Source organism: Paramisgurnus dabryanus, chromosome 21, assembly GCF_030506205.2.
Source record: "Paramisgurnus dabryanus chromosome 21, PD_genome_1.1, whole genome shotgun sequence".
Classification (NCBI taxonomy): Eukaryota; Metazoa; Chordata; class Actinopteri; order Cypriniformes; family Cobitidae; genus Paramisgurnus; species Paramisgurnus dabryanus.
In genome coordinates, this window is record NC_133357.1 from 5,256,090 (window position 1) to 5,278,528 (window position 22,439).

Sequence of the window (22,439 nt, forward strand, 5' to 3'; positions counted from 1 at the left end):
GGCTGTAGTCCTTGGTATGTGTTTTTCTGGTGCCCTTGAACCTGATGGGACTTGTCTGTCATGAGATAATAGGAAACTGAAAAGCTATAATGAAGAAAAGAAATAACTACCGTAATAATAAAGAAGGATTAGTAGCCTATTCTTATAGCAATAGTATTCTTTCTAACACATGGTTAGACAGCCCTGGTTACACAGCAATATTTACTTATTTAGATACAACAGGTGGCAATCATTTATTATTATTACTATTATTATTATCGAAACACAGCTCGGTTTATATTTCACAGGCTCCCACAAGTTTCAGTGTTTTAGTAATTTATAGATTATACACTTTCAAAAGTTTTAAGTTTAAGAGGTTTACCCACTATTCTGTGCCACATATGGGTGCCCCATTGTGTAACACAGGTTCGGCTCGTATTGATAAGGTAGTAAAGGCGATATTAACTGCTGTCAGTGTTCTTCCAAACATGGTAAGGGGCGTCACACTTCCGGCTGACGACAGCGGTATTCATGCCAATCGCAACATTCCGGTTAGCTGGCCAATCGGAGGACACTGCAACTTACTGAGGTGTGTGTCTTTACCTTATGATTGTTCTTTTTACCATACATAAAATATTGCCATAAGAAAGATTAAGTTGGCCAGAATATTTCAGGACACCTAAAACATTTTGAACAATTTATCCTGGCTTTTAGCAAGCATTTCCATCAGCATATCCAGGCATGCCATTTTTACAGATGTTATTTAAAACAAAAATAATATAGCATAAGGGTTTGTATGGTTTACTCTATAGGTCCATGTTTTTGTTTTTTTACTTTTACCCCGCCACATGTTTTCTTTACAATCATAAATAAACACCTAAAGGACTGAAGAATGTGAGAGTAGGAGAGACAGCAAAGATTTAGATGTTTTACTGTGATATAAAATAATTGTAAATTTTACACTGTGTCAATAACAAGACAAGAATAAGAAAACTATGATATAAAAACTTTTGGTAGCCATTAAAGTTTATCATGTGCTAGAGGAAACCATTCAAAATACCCAAAAATGTAAAGTTTGTTAACATTACATTATTAACATCTTTTGCTTCTCTATCTCTCTCTAAAAATAAAAACCCAGGTAACTTTGTTATCTAAAGTTATCTAAACTTACCTTGCCTAAAGTCAAATGAAGTCAATTTGACATTTCCCGCGAAATCCGACCCGACTGTTTAAAGGGACAGTTCACCGAAACATGAAAATTCTCTTATTATTTTCTCACCCTCATGTTGTTCTAAACCTTTATGAATTTCTTTATTTTGATGAACACAAAAGAAGATATTTTGATAAATGATGGTGGGCAGCTGATTGTAACCATTGACTTCCATAGTAGGAAATCAAATTGTGATAAATGATGAAGAAGATATTTTGATAAATGATGGTAAGCACACAGTTGATGGTACCCATTGAATTCAATTGTATTTGTTTTTCCTACTATGGAAGTCAATTACCACTAGCCGTGTGCTTACTATCATTTTTCAAGATATCTTCTTTGTGTTCATTAGAAAAAAAGAAATACATACAGATTTGGAACAACATGAGGATGAGAAAATGATGACAGAATAAAAATTTTTGGGTGAACTATCCCTTTAAATTATTATCAATCGTTATTATCAATCATTTGTGAATTAGGTTAAAATAAGTAGACGTCTTTAAACACAAGTTTTTAATGTAATTTTTTATTACTGTACAATCTGTCTTTACATCTTTTCTCTCACATAATTTCACAATGACGTTCAGTGTGTGTGCCCCAGATCCAGCAATAGGTGGCCCAGTTACCCTCAATTCTTGCGTCACCATGAATCTCAGGCGTCTCTCTCTCTCTCTCTCTCTCTCTCTCTCTCTCTCTCTCTCTCTCTCTCTCTCTCTCTCTCTCTCCTGCTGTCGCTGCTGTCAAAGCGCCCTGCCCTACCAGTTTTTAATCTCATATGGGTGTCACGGGTTCAGCCGTTTGCTTTCACTCAGGATCGCGATAATCGTATTCCGCATATTCGCACACCGCCATAAACCGACAATTTCGTTGGATTTATATGATCTGTTACCGGAGTAACACCGTCACGTTGTTGCAATCAAAACGATGACTCGTGCAGCTGTGCGCGCTCCCAGGCGATCCCCGTCATGAGCGCGCACTGAATGCGCTCGCTGCCTCGTTTCATGTCGTGTGCTGGAGCCACTCAACATTATTGACTATGGGATTCTGAGCCTGTTTCATTCATACACCGAAAACGATAAAGCAGACGTCAACCTAAACGAGCAGGGTTTGATTTACACCACAATTTTGGGAGTCGACAGGGTGAGTAAACGATTTGTTTTTATCCTGTGTGAGATTGAATGGCCGCTGTATTATAATATACATCATGTTTTAAGGATATCTGGTCAGTCACATAAACAGATGTTTTGGTGTGTTGTTTTAAAAGAAAGTGCGTTAGGGTTCAGTATTTGTCGATCCTGTTTATAGATCCGGGTATTTTCTCACATTCACCGGTTTGTAACTAAAATTAATCATCGCAGTATTTGCATGATGATCGGCAGATCGTTGTTGTGTTTTGCTTGACTCTTGTGTGTTTGGGAATACTGCAGACAAACGGTCACAATTTGGTGAGCCCATTTGGTTGACTAAACTACCCAAGAGTCTCGTGAGGACTAGTCAGGATTGGCCTTTTTAACGTCACACCTGAACCGGATCTCCACGTAAAGAACAGTCATACATGAGACTTAAGAGTTCAGAAAGAAATGTCAAACTGTTATTTGAATGAAAGTCTTGCTTTCATTCAAATAACTATCTATCTTTCTATCTATCTATCTATCTATCTATCTATCTATCTATCTATCTATCTATCTATCTATCTATCTATCTATCTATCTATCTATCTATCTATCTATCTATCTATCTATCTATCTATCTATCTATCTATCTATCTATCTATCTATCTATCTATCGTTATATCGTTCTGTATCTAAGTGCCTCTCTCTCTCTCTCTCTCCCCGTCTGTCTGTCTGTCTGTCTGTCTGCCCGTCCGTCCGTCCAAATGCCTCATGCACACACAGGGAATGAAGCTCTTCAGTGAACTAAAGCGTTGTAACTTCTCTGTCTCGCTGTTGGCAATGTCATATGCTTAAGATTATGTTTCACCCCCTCAAAATGACTCAAATCTCTAAATATTGAGTTTACCATTTGGAGCGAGGCTTGCATATTTAATTCCTATTTTTGGTCCTTTAAAAAACATTAACAAAATATCTGCATCCGTTATTCCTATAGTAGATGTAATAACCTGCTGTAGATCTTCGAAAGCCGGTTAAAGTGTCTCCACTTGGTTTAAGTGATTTTTTCCTTCAGATTTACAGTTGTAGAGGAATTTCTTCTAGATTACAATAATTACCAATAATTCAAAGGCCAGGGCTTATATTATAGAGATTTCATCATTAAAAAACTAAACTATGATCTATACTACAAGTTTACAACTTCCCATCTTGGTAAAAAAGACCTCGCCCACACTTGCTTTTCTCAGTGTTTCATTTTACCTGCATGTGGAAAACGCTTCGGTAAGTGGAAGTGAGGGTGGTTTTACAAACCAAATTAACCCTGGTTTGAATCAGGGCAGGTGTCATATACCACATACTGTACGGCTGTCTGCGCGTGTTATCCTGCTGGTTACATGGTGTGAACGCTCTCGCTTGTCGACGTCTTTACCGCGGATCAGTCCTCGGGAATGTGGGTTTATCAGTTTAACCAGCCATCTTTTTTGTTTAGGTTCTGTTATCCTTCTTTGTCCTTTCCCAGCTTGACTTGCATTTAATATCATTACAGTTCCAGTTCTGTCTTTGTACATCCTGGTTATCGTGTGCGTTTTGCCACTGGAATGTTTGCCAATGTGTCTCAATGTCAATTTTAATCCAAGGCTACGTTTTTTTGTTGGAGTGTGTTTTATTAGGTTTATTAGTGGGTGTGAATAGGTGTGTATTTGTTTAAGCGGTACTATGTGTGGTTGTTGTTAAAGTCAAAAGATCTCCAGTATAAATTTCTATCACACTTTGTATGAATTCGTTCAAAAAATTTTTGCGATTAGCTTTCAACATATAACATTGGATTTAAGCTGAAAGTAATAGTCCCGTTTTTGCACGTATGCTAGGCAGGGTTTCCCGCAGCACTTTTCAGTTCGGGCGGCCCACCTAAGCTGGGATACCCTACCACCTTAACAAGGTCATCCAAAAAAAATTATTCGCTGCACAAAAGGCTGTCAAGTGCATCTCGGAGAATAGTGTGTGGACGCGCTTCACACTGCGAGCGGGCACGCGCCACATGGCCGAAATGAGAGAAAGACATGGTCCGTCAATGTCTGGAGGATAACTAGCCTGTTGATAAAACATTTAATTCATTAATAATCTATGTGTTCATTTTCTGTCATAGTTTCTTCAAATTTGAGTTTTATTTGGGTGTTTTAAATAAAAATATTTTCATCATGATGCGTACGCCCCGTCCCTTTGATTGCCACGCCTCCGGCCCGCCCACCTGCACAACCCTACCACCTTAACTAACAAATTTTCTGCGGGAAACCCTGCTAGGGTCTGCACACAGTGCGCATGGCGAAATTTACGTCATCAGAAGAGTGTGTGCATAAGGCCGAAGTACAGTCTATTTTCTATGTGTGTGCGAGGATCCGTGTACAGTGTGCGTGATGCAGTTTTCGTCATCGAAAACGTCATATTTTGAAACCCACGTACATTGTATGCAAAGGTCGCGCATGCGCCTACAGAGAATGTAGTATTTAGCCTAGGAGGTGCATGGCATTTTGTTGCAATGTGCATGCGTCGAACGTCTGTGTACACATACGATTCAAATAAACTATACTTTGCAAGGCTGTGCATTCGACCGTGCGCGTATGTTCACCTACATATAAAAACAGACTATACTCCAGGCTTTACTGTACATGCAGTGCCAGGTTTTTAAAACCTTGTATACATTATACGCGCAGGTTGCGCATGGGTGTACAGGAGTATAAAGTATGTTGGCCACGAGATGCGCATGCATCGAACTTCAGCGCACGTGTATGAGTCAATTGAACTATTCTTTTTCAAGGCTGTGCATTCGACTGTGCACGTATGCATGCGTGAAATATCGGACTATACTCTGGGCTTTAGGGGTGGGGTATCTTTATTGATTTTTTATAATAATTAGTGCTGCACAATTAATCGCATCGCGATCGCAATCGCGATGTCAGCCTGTGCGATTATATGACAGCAAGATGTTGCAATTATATTAAATAAATAAATGTGTGGACTTTTAACACAAACTTTCTGATAACTGTTTGATGATTTTCCTTGCCGTTTAAAAAAAAGAAAGAAAAACGAACAAAAAAGGCAGTGCACGTGTGGCATGCACATGTGTGGTGTGCGTCGTCACTTATACCAGAGCGAAGATGGATGCAGAGGAGGTTGACAGTGATCTGGTAGCTAAAAAAAAAAATTCTAAGTCTGTTGTATGGTGGTATTTTGGATTTAGGATTACTGACACTGAGCAGTTGCGACATCACGTGGCAATACGAAAACATTTCTAGTTTTACAAATACACATTTTAGCTAAACTGTGTGTGGATTTTCCTTAAAACCCATCAAGTTGACTCATGATACCATTAAGTATAATCGCAATCGCGCATCGCAATATAAGCATCAATAACCGCAATGGGAAAAATTACCCAAATCGTGCAGCCCTAATAATAATCGTGCATTTTTGTGTGATTCACTTCATACAAATTAGCCTATTATGCGTAGGGCTGTCACGATTATGAAATTTGGCTGACGGTTAATCGTTTGATAAATTGTGACGATTAATTGCCTGTTTATTGCTTTGACATTTAATTCTCATAATTTTTTAAATATAAAATTATTTTTGAAATTATTTTTGAAAAAAATTTCACTAGGGATGCACCGATACCACTTTTTTGGAATACGAGTACGAGTACTTGCCGATACCGATACCGAGTACTTAATAAAAAACATGATTTAAATTTACAGGTAACAGCTTTAGTCATATAATTTAACAAAAAAACAAGGGACTAGTTTTCCAGTTTGTTGTAAACTTTGCCTCTTTGGACAACACAAGAGGCATTAACCCCTTACACACTGCTCAAACATAGACATTTCTCAGACGTGGCATCGGGGGACTTTTAACGAGTACGAGTACTTTAGAAAATGTGGTATTGAGGCCGATACCCAATACCAGTATCGGTATCGGTGCATCCATAATTTTCACAGATTGTTGTGATAATTTAAAATAAATCTTTTCCAAGGTATATGTGGCAGTAAATATTTATACAGATAACAGATTTTTAAAAGTAATCTGATACTGTCTCATTTATACAGGCGGTACAGCTCCCCCTTGTGTTTTTTAGAGAGATGTGTGCAATCATCGCGGTGATCTGAAATCATCGTGATTAGGTCAAACAATTGCGATGAGACGATTATTTAATCATTGTGACAGCCCTAATTATGCGTATATTCCTGTAAGATCAGGTTAGTTTGCAAAGAAAGTGCATCTGCTAACTTAAATCTAAAAATGTACTTCTTTTTCCTACTGTATTCCCTGTTTATCCCACAGTGCTCAAGAGCTATTAGCTAATGCATGCAATCTACAATAGCATTTGTCTGTTTTTATCTGCATTGCCTGTAGCAGTTGATGCCCCTTATTCGTGCTTTATGAGAAGAAACCAACGCTCCTAATTAGATGTGAGGGCCCTCAAAGAGAAAACACAGAGCTCATGAAGTGGCCCTAATGCCTTTCGGATTTCACTGAATGCCCTCTCAGTGAAAGGCGTGGAAGTGTAAGTCGGCTTCAAATGAGATCATTGGGAAAGCAACTCTTAAAGGCAAATTCCTGTTAATTGGTAACGTGCAGAAGCAGTGGGGTCTTTGTCCTCTCTTCACTGGGCCCTCTGTGTGTGGAGTGATACACTGAGCTTGACTATGAATGATGGGTCTGTTTCTACCGACTGCCTTTGAGAATTGGCACGCAATATAAAGTAGCTTCATCTTTGAAAATGCTATTATGCGAGCGAGTGATGGTGAGAGACAAGATTAACTGAGGAGAGAGAAATCGGGGAACAACGGAGAACTCTATCTGGCTGAAACACTGGGGAACAGATTTACTGAATTACGTCACGTAAGAGCAAAGATAATCAGATTTTATGAGATATTTATATCGGCAAAGTGGCCACTGGTTTTCTACTGAAAGAAACCATTTGTCCTGTTTATATTTCGCTAAATAAACAAAACTAAAAAAGATTTAGGACTGCCTAGATTTTTGTGTTGTGAATTGCCTTTATGTTTATTAAAATGAAAACATTAAAATGTCTCATCAAAAAATGCTGGGTTATTTGCAACCCAAGGTTGGGCCAAGAAAGGGACAAACCCAAGTATTGGGTTAAAGTAATCCAGAATTTTTTTATATTTGACCCAACAATGGGTTAAAACAACCAAGCATAGGTTAAATTACAATGCAACCGGATGGGTTTCACCCTTTTAAGCATGAAAGCTAACGGGCCTAAACAGGCAAAATTTTCTTAATGCAAAATATGTTGTTGTTTTTAGTGATAAGTGTGATCTGCTTTTGTTAAATGCACACTAGTACGTATCATCACAGTGGCTTTGAATGATTAGGATCTGTAAACAGGATACTCCATCAGCTTGTCTTTTATTTGTGTGTAAACACTTGATATGAGAGTACAATAGATCCGCGTGACATTGAGGTCTATACACATGATTTAACAAGCATTGTGTTTTGTGTGCTTTGTGAATTAGAATGGCCATGAAATTTGTATTTAAATTTGCAGGCAGTCGGACTCTGTCTGTAGGTTTGGACAATGCAGGCAAGATTTGTGTGACCACGTTTGTTAATTTTTAATATAACAGACGGGGAGTTGTGTCATTGCGTGTAGCTGCTGCCTCTTTATTGCTTTGTCCCTGTTATCTGCTTAATTAGTTCGCATTAATGTTCAAGGACACATGCATGTGTTTTCAGTGAAAAAATTTGGGAATTTTGCCAATTTTGAAATATGATGATGATTATGTAGCGTGTGATGTCAGTGTTTTTAGAGGTATTCAAACTATGCTGTTAACATTTAACTGATCAGTGGGTTGCCTAAATGACAAGCTAGCTTTTTTTAATGTCTTAGTCTAGAGTCAGGGTTTCGCGCAGCATATTTCAGTTAAGGCGGCTCGCCTAAGCTTGGAAACCCTACCGCCTTAACTAGGTCGTCCAAAAAAATAAAACAAATTCGCTGAACAAAAGGCCGTCAAGTGCATCTCAGAGAATAGCGCGTACGCGCATCACAACCGAAGCGGGGACGCGCGCCCTCGGCCGCGCGCAACCCTACCACCTAAACTAACAGATTTTCTGCGGGAAACCCTGAGAGTCTGGTGTTAGAACGTCCACTTAATAAATTAATGTTAATCCGTTAGAAACAACCATATCTTACATACCTATTTTACGTGCTGTGGATTGCGTATGAATTCGTATGAGGTGTATTGTACAAAAACGTACGATTATCATAAAAAACAAATTAAACCCTGTCCATAACCCCAACGCCCAGGGAGAAAGCAGATATTACAATACCAAACACACAAATAAGATCATACAAATTCATATGAAATCATAAAATAAAATGGGAACATTAGAATATAGTGCATATTGTTAGGTAGTGCTGCTAGGCATAAAAGGGTCATAACTCAATGTGTTCAAAAGCCGGATGCGTTTGAGGTGGAAGACCTCACAAAACATTCAACAATGGATTCATCTCCATGCACACGCCATGTCATTTAAATGTAGGATGTACTGGTGGTCCATTCAGAGAAACACAGTCCTTATGTGTCTGTACTGAGTTCATGGCCACTTCCTGTTAACCCGGCGACATATAGAGAGAGAGACCACAGATGCTTCACATCTTATTTCAATCGTTCCTCTGTTCTCTTCTTCCCATTTCTGAGAGGAAAATATGGATTAATATGAAGTGGGTTTTAATATTTTTATTGTTAAAGTAACCCTGGAATTCGATACTTTAATTTATTACTTAAAACTCATCTTTTAGCATCATAATAGCATATGTGAAAGTTTTTTTCTGTGACAGTAATTTCTTCATGCTTTAAAACAGCTTGAATGTAACTCTACACATTTGCCTCATTTATTATACAACCATCTAAGAATATGCGAGTTAGGCCCCACCTCAGTTGCGCAGCTTGGGCTATAGATATAAATATGCACATTTGTTTCTGCCTCAACTCTTTCGCACCAGCTCAGACCATAGATATATATGCAAATACATGCTGTATTCAGCAAATTCAGACACATTTTGCTTAGTTCATGATTTCAGTGCCGAGTCTATGCAGCATCTATACATCTATATCTATGGCTCCAACTACTAATCCACTTGTACAACTGTGATGATGTACAACAGTGACTTCTTTTTTTGAGAGTGCTCTGTGAAGTTCGTCACAACATGTATGTAGCCCGTCATGTGTGTGATTCCTTTTGTCAAAATATGTGTTCTGCGCGTCGAGAGATCCTGTGTGCATTACGTGTCTTTTCAAAATAAGTGGCCCTCGGTTGAGCAGTCACGAGCCGCCACTGCATGTTTGTGACATAAAAACCTGCAATGGTGTTGAATTTGCACATGGTTTGTCTTAAAGCATATCAAAACTCCCCATATAAACCACAATAAAAAATGTGATTTTCACCACAGGGGGACTTTAAGTAAGTCTACAGGATTATGAAGAGCACCTAAGCTGCTGTTGATGTGAGCGCTGGGATGTCTTAACTGGTCCAAATAAAATCTAAATCATTGTGTTTATTTGAAACTGATGGATGGATGGTTAAATCTTCAGCCTCTGATATGCATAAGGTCTATCGCTCATGTCCTCATTTAGGTTCTCAAGATTATATTCAAGACTAAGTTCCTAACTGGATGTTTATAAAAATCCTGATTATTATCTTCCATATCTTGGGGCATTTTATCTCAATCATGGTTTAACTCGTGCTAAGATGTGTGCAGTATGTTAAGTGCAGTGGTTATTATTAAAGATGTATATAAGGAATATAATTAATGTTGTGTATTAAACCAGATTGTGAAGAATAAATGTTCTGTTTGTCTGTTAGGCTTACATTGAACTCTGCAGAAATGTGCTAGTTTTTCCTCAAATTACATTTTTGGTGTTTTGCCAGCTGAATGTACACAACAGTACAAGAAACTGTCCATCAAACGGTTTTCATTTGCATTTTATTAAATATGGTAGCAACATCCACTGAAACTGGATGTCATTGTCATTATGGTTCACAGTTGTATTCATTTTAGTTTGTGCATTAATACTTTAAAGTGTAGATTTCCTAATCCTTGGGGAAAATGTTGGAATATAAAAATCCCTACTCTTGGAGTCACACGCTCCAGCAGCAGACATCTGTGAATTCCGATATGAGCACGATGGAATTCCCCTTTTATAATGTATGTGCTTACACTGTCAGGACATCATTTTAAAGCAACTTCTACCCGTACTGACTAGTGACAGTGTCATTTGAATAATTAAACAGCAGTGTTGTTTGGTGCTGTGGAAATGACTGCGCTGTTTGGATGTATGTTATGGAAATGGGGTGGAAGGTTTAAAGCTGATATGTTTCATGACAAGATAAATCGGTCTCAATCTTTTGATGACATGCAAAGGCATTGATTTATCTAGTGACTTACTTTAAGCCGGTGTTTCTAAAACTTTTTGGTATACGGCCCCCCTTGTGTAGATTGAATCCATAATTTACACAGAATTTATATTAATACATGTATTTTATAATATGTCATAATACTGAGGACCCCTGGCACCATCTTGTGCCCCCCATTGCTTTAAGCACTTGTTAAGTTTGTCTTTAAAAATGCTTCAAAGCAAAGAAACAAATGGTAGTCAGCTTCAGCTATTTAATCTACATAAGCATCGTTTCAGTCCACAATGAAGGAACTTCACCAAACCTCCTCTGAAGGAACTTCACCAAACCTCCTCTGAAGGAACTTCACCAAACCTCCTCTGAAGGAACTTCACCAAACCTCCTCTGAAGGAACTTCACCAAACCTCCTCTGAAGGAACTTCACCAAACCTCCTCTGAAGGAACTTCACCAAACCTCCTCTGAAGGAACTTCACCAAACCTCCTCTGAAGGAACTTCACCAAACCTCCTCTGAAGGACCATCACCCCAAACCTCCTCTGAAGGACCATCACGCCAAACCTCCTCCCAAGGACGGTCAGCCAAACCTCCTCCCAAGGACGGCCACGCCAAACCTCCTCCCAAGGACGGCCACGCCAAACCTCCTCCCAAGGACGGCCACGCCAAACCTCCTCCCAAGCACGGCCACGCCAAACCTCCTCCCAAGCACGGCCACGCCAAACCTCCTCCCAAGCACGGCCACGCCAAACCTCCTCCCAAGCACGGCCACGCCAAACCTCCTCCCAAGCACGGCCACGCCAAACCTCCTCCCAAGCACGGCCACACCAAACCTCCTCCCAAGGACGGCCACACCAAACCTCCTCCCAAGGACGGCCACACCAAACCTCCTCCCAAGGACCGTCACCAAACCTCCTCGGAAGGACCGTCACACCAAACCTCCTCGGAAGGACCGTCACACCAAACCTCCTCGGAAGGACCGTCACACCAAACCTCCTCGGAAGGACCGTCACACCAAACCTCCTCGGAAGAAACTTTACCAAACTTATGAACATCGCATCCCCAAACTTATGAACATCGTATCACCAAAGTTTTTCTGCCCAACATTTTCTGTAGTTTATTGGAAATATTTAACAGTCATCACTTAATCACATCTACAGTACTTCCTCTATTTATTTCCAGAAGAAGTTTAGTGCCGACTGAATGTGGAGCCTTTATTTTCAACTGACCTGGGATCAGCTGATTTTGACTGTCAGCTGTAGTGTTGGGCCGTGACCTGACATGCTCAGACATGTTTTCAAAATGTGTTTCCAGCAGCTTCAAAGACATGAAGAGGCAGATATAGAGCACAGAAACCCCATTCAAAATGTGATTTTTGTGCAATAAACCTGACTGATCTACTACAAGCTTCTATATTTTACTTCTGAAATGGTTTGTGTAGTAAGATGCAGTGTTCTGTTTACTTTTGAGTTTATTGAATTATGAAAGTTATCTCCTTATGACAGGTTATTTAAAGAGAGCAGTTGAATAAGAGTTTGAAAACCTCAGCCGACAAAGAAAATAGTTTTAGAGGCGGAGCGAGTGATTACATTTTGATGAAAGATTACAAGGACAAATTGAGACTAGCCAACTACTGTAGGTGTTTAGATATGTACTTTTTAACATTTTATTTAAAGTTGTCATTTTGTGAATCATGTAATGGTCCCAGCCCATGGTTGCATCAAATATGGGCAAACCCAATTGTTGGGTTCAAATTAATCATCTAGAATTTTCTAGCAGGTAAAATTAACCCAATGTTGGGTTTGTTCATATCTGACACAACCATGAGATGAAACACCCTAGCTGTTTTTATGAAACGCTATAACTTTCAAATATTTGAGAAGAAATTATTTGTGAAAAATATTTTTTCAAGACCACTAGGGAATTGTGCAGTCATTAAGGGATAGAAAGTTCACCCAAAAATGAAAATTCTGTCATAATTTATTCACCCTCAAGTTGCTACAAACTTGTATAAATGTCTTTTCCCAAAATATTTTCCTCTTGGTTCACCAGAATAATGTTTGTTACCAAACTGTTTTTGAGCACTATTAACTTCCAAAAAATTATTTTGGGGTCTAATGATCCTAACTAATGGTGCTAATGGTTCTAACTTTTTAAATGTGGTCTGTTGTATGGTGTGTGCGATCATAACACTTTTCATTAAACATGGGTTTATTTCTCTTGGTTAGGGGTAGCAAGTGTGGTTCAGAATGTATGGCCTGTGGCCCCATCGCTGTTTTGTTGCTCCAAATGAGTCAGTGTGCTCCAGGCAGATTCCCTTCTCCGTCCTGGGTGTGCGAGAGAGATGTCAGGACTCGTCTTTTAATGCGGTCACATTCCAGAACTGAAACAGGGGTGCCGATGTAGTCTGTAAAAATCTACTATATACCAAGAGTTTGACGGCTGTTAGCACACATGCACGTCATCTGCGTGCACAGAAACATTTCTGTTTGAACATATTGTGTATTTATTTGTGCTACGTGATTTACTTTATAGGTTTCTATGGCACTTCTTTACCATTTAAATCCAGTCTTTCAACCTTTTGTCTCCACCATCACGTCTCACACACAAAAAAAATCTAAACTGTGAGAATTTAACATCGCATCAGACGCTATTGACCCGTCCCGGGATTAACTCAATGTTGACCTTTGCGAAACACTCCCTTCATGATGAAGTTCTCCATACGGATGGATGCAAAGAGAAGGCATCCAAAAGTTTATCATCAAAGTGTCTCTCATCTCATAGGAGCTTTAGACTCGGGGGTAAAGCTTATCTGCTGTAATGCGCCGCTAGATAAATGTTATTCTCACTCTTTAATCTCCTCTTTCTCTTCAGCTGTGGTATCTTCGCTCTGCACCTCCGTGGGAAAAAGGTTTCACCGCAGAGAACATAAGATGATACGGTGAAGAAATTTATATGTAAAAGTAGCTTTGCCAGTAGAGCTCTTTCAGCGCTTGCACGTCTGGCTGTGAAAGAAATGGATGCGTTTTATCTTTCTTGCTTATTTGGTTTGGGAAGTCTTGAGGGGAAAGACAAACCCCAGAGGATTCATATCTCCTCTTCCTCACGCGGTATATATCTAGCGCAAACATCCCCCATCCACCGCCTCTTTTCTCTACGGATCATGACCACAGGTTTTTGGTCTTCACATACACCAAGACCATATTTAGATGCAGAACGGAAGCTTGTATGAGTGATTACAGCAAACTGCAGTGACTCACTTTAGGATCGCTGTAGGATCACCACCAGCGCTATGCGGATTCAATAACCGGGCTTATTAATTACAAGACCTGGGATGTTATAATCCAACCATATGGCACTGTGTTATTTCATTCATGTCTCACATTAATAGTCTTCAGGCATCTGGTAATTTTGATTATCACAGTTTTATAGGGCAGGTTTATCTCGAGGTTAAAAACATCCGTAAGAGTTTAAGAATGTGATATGTTTACACTTTGTCTTTCCGCGAATATCGATCTCTTCGTCACTTCTCTGTGGCCATGCTTATGTTTTTGTTATGAAGCGAGTTTTATTTTTACACTGACCTTTTTCTGCATTATTTCAACAGTGATTTCATGCAATGATTTCAGTGCATACATTTGGTAGGCTTGAATCATTGCAGGCCACTTTTAAAGGGAAACATTTGGTCTTACAGATCCTTGTATGGTGGTTTTCACAGCTGGAGTTGTTAGCTTTGCCTGTAACCTTGACGGTACACGACCCAGCGTGCCATACCAATGCAATACAAACACAGAGGCGTTTTCCTTACACCTAGCCTAAACTGAAAGTAAGCATAGGATCATAATGTGGCAATAGTAGATTGTCGAATTGTAACCAAAAACATTTTTAGTTGTAGACAAACGTTGGTATGCTTGAAACATAGATGGTTTTATGGATTATAAAAGGTGTTTTTGCTTAACCCTTATCCCTTTGTGTTCATTTTCGAAGTTTAGCAATGCACAGTTTGAAATATTTTCAGTAATGTGGTTTGTTGACTACCAAAGATATTGGAATATAACAAGATATACTATGCTATGATAAAAAAAGATGTGTTTTAGCACAATTTGAGCTTACAGGATCACTCCAATTTTTTTAAAAATATATTCATTTCCCAGCCCCACTAGAGTAAAACACTTGATTTTTACAGTTTTGGAATCCATTTAGCTGATCTCCGGGCTGGGGGTACCACTTTTAGCATAGCTTAGCATAATTCATTGAATCTGGTTAGACCATTAGCATCGCTCTAAAAAATAACCAAAGAGTTTTGATATTTTTCCTATTTAAAACTTGATTCTTCTATAGTTACATTGTGTACTAAGACCGATGTAAAATTAAAAGTTGTGATTATCTAGGCAGATATGTCTAGGAACTATGCTCTCATTCTGGCGTAATAATCAAGGACTTTGCTGTCATAACATGCCTGCTGGTGGCGTATTGATATTACGCAGCACCCGAAAAATAGCAGGGAACGTCCAGTAGGAGGGGACTATTTTCGGGCGCTGCGTAATATCACTACAACTTTTAATTTTACGCCGGTCTTAGTACACGATGTAACGACAGAAGAGTCAAGTTTTAAATAGGAAAAATAATGCATCTCTTTGGTCATTTTTGAGTGCAATGCTATGGTCTAACCAGATTCAATGAATTACGCTAAGCTATGCTAAAAGCGGTACCGCCACACATGGAGATCAACAGAATGGATTCCAAAATGGTAAAAATCAAGTATTTAACTCTAGAGGACCTGGAAAATGAGCCTATTTTCAAAAAAGTGGAGTGTCCCTTTAAGAAACAAAAGTTGATGTCAAGTTTAATTGTTGGTTGGAAATATGTTGTTTAATTGTGGTTTTAGCACACGATTTTACAAGCATCTGTTTTTCCCTATCGAAGTAGATTGGACTTTAGTTTTGCATGACTGAAATAACTGCTTGGACGTTGCAAAGATGGCCGCCTTGTGTTCCTACTTTCCTAACCTTTTAGACGTTTATACTGATGATAATAAGCATGCAAAAATCTCAAGCATATACACTGAAGAAGGAAACCAAGTTCAGACCTTGTGTTAAGTTTTTGGGGGTGCAAAGTATTGACTTGAGTCAGTAAAGAACCATCCAGCAACACCCTAGGATAATGCTTAAACCTCTCAGAATGCCCTATCAAACCACACAAAATGCCCTGGCAACCACCCACACTACTCTAGCATCATGATTGGCAGCAGTCTTTGCTCATGCAATGCTTTATAATATGTGCAATTGTGTCACACCTACCTTTCATAGGGCTTAGATTTTCTTGGATATGTAGGACATTCATCAAAGCAGGTGCAGGTTGTTTTAGACATTTTAGAGTAAAGTCTTTTTCACACCAGGTTAAAGTTGGCATAAGTATTTTTATGCATTATTATTAAAGCATTTGTACTAATGTATGACTGTTGATGCTATGATTTGTACTGAAGGGCTTGACAGTGTTTGGAGAGATTATAGTAATTGGTTATTCCAGGAATTATTTCGGGAATTAAGTATTTTTCCTGGATTATTGGATTTCCCACCATGCAATGTTTTCCTGTAGCTTTTAATTTGATCAGAAAATGTGTTTTGCAGCCTTAGGAACAAAAAATACAGCACAAGTTTTATTCATCCAGACATAGCAATATAATGTCAGTTTGAGCGACACCAGTTTTTATTAAAATACAATACAATGTTGCCGAGGGACGAGGTTGTATCGTGGGAGTTGAGCTCCTCCAGCACAAATCTGAGGTGGTGTTGAGGAGAAAAAGCACTCGTATGTAATAAGGTGAGGAAATGAATGACTGAGACTTTAATTCATTTACTTGCAAATGTATTAACACACATGCACGCTGGATTAGGCTGTAAAAGACGTACTCTTGATCGATGCACGTGTCTGATTGCAAAGATGCTCTAAAGACCAAATTCATCTTTGCTCTCTAAGTGGCACAGATTCAGCATCCATTCAGTCTTAATGATGTTATGTCATTTGTAGCCAATCAAAGGGTGATGACAGGTTTTTAAGAACTCACTAGTAGACGTCTTGTTAATGGTATTTGATTACAGCTTCTGCTTATACTGAAAGTTTGTCAAAATCCCAATGGCGTTTTTTGCCAGGCAGGTGAAAAGCATGCAAAAAAGAAAGCTTATGGTAGTAACCCACACCAATCCAACGGCAACAACGTAACGTAGGCTATGGGGTTGGCTCACTGCTACGTGTTGGCTATGTCTGGGTCCAAAATTGACACACCAAGCTGACGACATGCTGAAATGGCAAAAAAGGCAATCGTGACTTACTTTAGCCCAAAAAACCTGCTCAACCACCGTCTGTCAGCTTAGTGTGTACTATATAGCAAGTCTTTTATTAAAGTCGGCTAAGCTTATATTTTGGAACCAGCATTGCATCTTTGAGCTTTATGCTGTCCCTGCTTCAGCATCCACCTACAGTAGCAACCACCCAAAATGCCTTACTAAGGCCCTAAAACTACTTTTGAAGACCTTTAGCAGAGAAATAACCAAACTCCACCAGTCATCAATCAAGTTATCTCAAAGATTTTTGTCATTTTTTTGAGAATTTGTGTGACACATCCAGCTGCCACTTATTTCCACAAGGATGTAATAAAATCCCACTGCTGTGATCGCTCGGCCGTTCATATCATCCTGTGTTGAAAAGTCGCCCTGCTCGAAATTCTTATCTGATTCTCTGGCTGTTTTCCGTGATCTTTCCTCCTCTCGTTCATCTGCTCAGGCTCTCCTGGAATTCGAATAATCACTTCCATGGCAACCCTTGACCCAGTCCCCTCAGACGAAGTAAATATTGACTCGAGCGCCTCCCGTCTCCTTGTCTTGCCGACCGGGCGAGCTTCGGGAGTCGGATCTTGACAGCGTGTGGGGAATGTTTACCTATTAAGATTAAATTTAAAGTGATTTTAGACTTCCCGTAAATGCATATTTTGGAAATTTCCATTTCTTGGGTTTTGAAGAATGTGATGAGCAGGTGTCCTTAAATGCACACATTATTGTAAACTCTTTATTATTGTTTAATGATTCATGGAATTGTGATAGGAATGCATGCTTTGGAGGGGGGTATATAAATACCGAGCCATAAACTCTTGTGTGTCTGTTTGTTAAACATGTTTTAGTAGCTTCCTGGCTCTCACAGAGAGAGAAATGCATCGAAACTTTGGGTCTATCTATATTAATTTTGTTATCTTCTGAAGAAAATATAAGTAGTGCTTGCTTGCCGTGCTGTTGCAGAAGATTGCTGTGCAGTTGTTAAGGTGTTTTGCGTGGTATTTATCACATAACTGTGGTTTCTGTGGTGTTCTGGATGGTTGCAAGGGCATTGTAGGTGTTTGCAAGGGCGTGTTGTGTGGTTTGTAGGCAGTCGCTTACTAGAGCAGGACAAAAATGCATGATGCATGCTCTCAAGCTGGTAGTCTTGTAATAATTCCTGCAGTCCGGTCTTGGAATTTGTGTCCGAGTTGGATTCAGGCCCAGATGCGATGTTATCATGCCATGCTGATCTCCGTCCAAAACAAGCGTAAGGATTACAGTGCGATTTGGTAATGCTGTGATCTTTCAACATTTTTTTATATTAAAATAAACCATACCTTAACTCTGAAATTAGGAAATACAGAAACATGTTTTTGTTATACAGTAATTACAGTTTTGTTGTAATTTTGTTGGGTTTTGACTAATCTTTCCAAAGAATCCTTTCATAGTTGCGCTTTTTTATTCCCAGTATGTTATCCCACTTGACCCAAAAATCGTCATCATAATAATAACTTTATTTTGTATAGCACTTTTAAAAGTAATTTCTCAAAGCGCTTACATAAGCAAAATTAAGATACATAAAATAGACATGATAAACAAAATATTGTGCCTTCAAAATGTTTCAAAGTGCTTTCCAACCAGCTCGCATGTTGTGTAGCTGTATATTTTTATTATATGCTGTTTTAATAAAGGTGATTGTAAAATCTCACAATGAGGCTTTGACTTGCATGCAAACATTTATTTGGTTTAGTGCAAAACACCAGAGTTATTTATTGTATATCGCAATTCATTCCCAAATTACCAAGAAACAGTAATTTAGGTCTTTATTGCCCAGCCCTATTTTTTCCATATACAACCCAGAGTTTGTGCTTGTATGACCTCAGTTTACAGTTTTTTTATCCCATTTATTTTTTGTTTTACATACACTACCAGTCAAAAGTTTAGAAACACTTGACTAAAATGTTAACTATGATCTTAAAAATCATTTAATCTGAAGGTGTGTGGTTAAATGCTTAAAATGACTTTTATAGACAAAAATATAGCTGTGCTAAACAGATTAATTTTGGTTATTAGAAACATTTTTTTTATTTTAAAATATTATGTTTGAAATAGATGACATGGACAGAATATTGAAGGAAAAGCCGCCACTAAGAGCCCAGAGTAAATGTGAACTTTTTCAATATTCTTTAAAAATCATCCTAAAGTGAAACTTCAAGAACCATCAAAAAAAAAAAAAAAAACACGAGTACGTTTTGCAATTTCTAAATAAAGGGTGACTGCACTTCAGATGATAAGATAAAACAGAGTTTTAATTTATTTTTGATGATTTTAGTCACACTATAACTCCCACAGTTACATTTGTGTTGTGCCATAGTTTGGATGATTTTATTGTTATTTTGTAATGTGTAAAAAGTATAAATAAAGAATGAGTAAGCGTTTCTAAACTTTTGGCTGGTAGTGTATTTATTAATCACATTATGTGTTAAAATGTCAATTTGCAACATAGCTGTGATTTGTTTTATTATCTCTGTATAATGTGACACATCCTCAGCTGGAAAATATTAGTGTTTCTTTCTTTTTCTCACCCTGTGTGCTCTTGGGTGATTTCAGGTGCTTTTCCACTTCAACTTTACTCTTCAAATGAATAAAACGCTTTCATACGCATGTTTTCGTTGGCTTAGATGTTGATGTACGAATCGTACCAAAGGAGCTTATCCACTGCTAATGAAACGTTTGATGTCGTCCATGCAAATGCAGGAATAACAAGATGGATATCTTCAGCCCTCTTGCACCTGTTGGCCCAACTGACAGCGTTAAATATTATTAATGTTAAACAGCTGCATAGTGGTGAATAGTTGATATCTTCCCTTCCAGTTATTTTCTAAATGCTGACTATTTGTCCTATTTTTTGTGTTAAAAAACATGAGCCGGTTACCGGTTTCAAGGTATATCAAGGTTTAAAGGGTCAAGGTTTCAAGACCACTAAAATTTTCTGTAATACTGTTTTCAAGCTATGAAAAAGTAATTAATTAAATCATTAAGTCATTTAATTTATTTGATGTGTACCTGTGTGTATATATAGATAATATATAAAGAATATTATAATTTAAAGCCTTTATGTTGCTTAAAATTTAATTGTGTCTAGTTTTAAAATGTAAAATAAACATTTTAGTGTTGTAATGGCAATACCTCAACACTGTGAAACCATGGTATTTTGCTTAAGGTTATCATACCATCAAAATCTTATACCGCCCCATGCCTAGTTAAAAGTTCACATCATAATATTAGTGTCAGGTTTGAAAAAACATGTTGTAAGGTACACTGTCAGAAAGAAATGTTTAAAAATGATCCCTAGCTGTCCCTGGGCCGGGTACCCTTAGAGGTACATATTGATACCCATAAGATCATATTAGCACCTCAGAGGTACATATTGATACCCATGAGGGCATATTGTTACCTCTGAGGTACATATTGATACCCATAAGAGCATATTAGTTCATCAGAGGATCATATTGATACCCATAAAGGCATATTGGTACCTTTGAGGTACCTATTGATACCCATAAAGGCATATTAGTTCATCAGAGGAACATATTGATACCCATAAAGGCATATTAGTTCATCAGAGGAACATATTGATACCCATAAAGGCAAATTGTTACCTCTGAGGTACATATTGATACCCATAAGAGCATATTAGTTCATCAGAGGAACATATTGATACCCATAACGGCATATTGGTACCTTTGAGGTACCTATTGATACCCATACAGGCATACTAGTTCATCAGAGGAACATATTGATACCCATAAAGGCATATTGGTACCTCTGAGGTACATTTTGATACCCATAAGAGCATATTAGTTCATCAGAGGAACATATTGATACCCATAAAGGCATACTAGTTCATCAGAGGAACATATTGATACCCATAAAGGCATATTGGTACCTCTGAGGTACATTTTGATACCCATAAGAGCATATTAGTTCATCAGAGGAACATATTGATACCCATAAAGGCATACTAGTTCATCAGAGGAACATATTGATACCCATAAAGGCATATTGGTACCTCTGAGGTACATTTTGATACCCATAAGAGCATATTAGTTCATCAGAGGAACATATTGATACCCATAAAGGCATACTAGTTCATCAGAGGAACATATTGATACCCATAAAGGCATATTGGTACCTCTGAGGTACATTTTGATACCCATAAGAGCATATTAGTTCATCAGAGGAACATATTGATACCCATAAAGGCATACTAGTTCATCAGAGGAACATATTGATACCCATAAAGGCATATTGGTACCTCTGAGGTACATTTTGATACCCATAAGAGCATATTAGTTCATCAGAGGAACATATTGATACCCATAAAGGCATATTAGTTCATCAGAGGAACATATTGGTGCTAAATGTATACATATCTGTAATTAAATTGTAGATATTTGGACCATTTTAAAGGGTTTTACAGATTTTTTACTTTTTTTCTGACAGTAATAGTCCTATAAACTTTCAGTTCTTATAAACTAATATCATGTGCGATTTGGAAATTGTTTTAATAGTATTTTTTTAGAAAATTTGAGATCCTGAATTTCCTGGGTAAATGTGTTGGATTTCATCACGGCCCAGATTCGTGGGCCTTCACTCGCTGTCTACAGGACCGGGTGAGAAGTTTCACAGATGAACTTACAGAGCTTTGTCAGTGCAGATGCTTTGTGCAGGTGTTTTGGTATATTCACAGTCATTTGCTAGCGCCTGTGTGTCATTTAGAGATGGTTTTGGTTCTGGTTTGTGACTTTGGTAGATGGGGGCTTAAAAGAAAAGAGGAATTATCAACAGCTAAAGTACATAGCAACTGAAAAGCAAATACTTTCAGTATCACAGACTGAATCCAGACTGTGACTCCTGTTGATAAGAACAATGAATGCTTTTGTTTCATCTAAACTCACTGCTGTTTTTTTTTTCATTCCAGAAACAATGAGTAAGATAAAATTAGCATCATAATCCTCCGGGGATATGTAAATTTGATTTCAAAATAGTGTGGCAATATAAACCGCCAAATCGTAATGCATAATTGAGTAACAGTGAAAACATTAAAAACCAAACTAAAAAAGAAAGATGTTAAAAGATGTTTAAGGAATATGGATGGCACCAGGAGGAAGTGATTGTTTCCTCTTTTTTTTAAAGTACATTTGTGAAAGAGACTCTCAGTGTGTTTGTGTGCACGTTCAGGCATGTTGACTCTTCTAGTATGCTTGAATCTGTCACCCGTCATTTAGATGTAAGCGTGTGTATGTGTATAACTCTACATGCATGTACCAGCTAGCCTGACTGTAACCTGGTAGATTCAGCGAGGCAGCTGCTTCTCCACACACAGACAAGTCCAGAGGG

The 22,439-nt window shown here is 38.3% G+C and overlaps 1 protein-coding gene across 3 annotated transcripts in view; it reads left to right on the forward strand.

The window, feature by feature from the left end:
• Positions 1–1,919: 1,919 nt before the first annotated feature.
• src (v-src avian sarcoma (Schmidt-Ruppin A-2) viral oncogene homolog) overlaps positions 1,920–22,439 on the forward strand; it is a 50,540-nt gene continuing 30,020 nt past the window's right edge. For all 3 annotated transcript variants that reach the window (XM_065285215.1, XM_065285216.1, XM_065285217.1), the window contains exon 1: positions 1,920–2,329. The gene's annotated coding sequence lies outside the window, so the exon portion shown is untranslated. The remainder of the gene's footprint in view (positions 2,330–22,439) is intronic.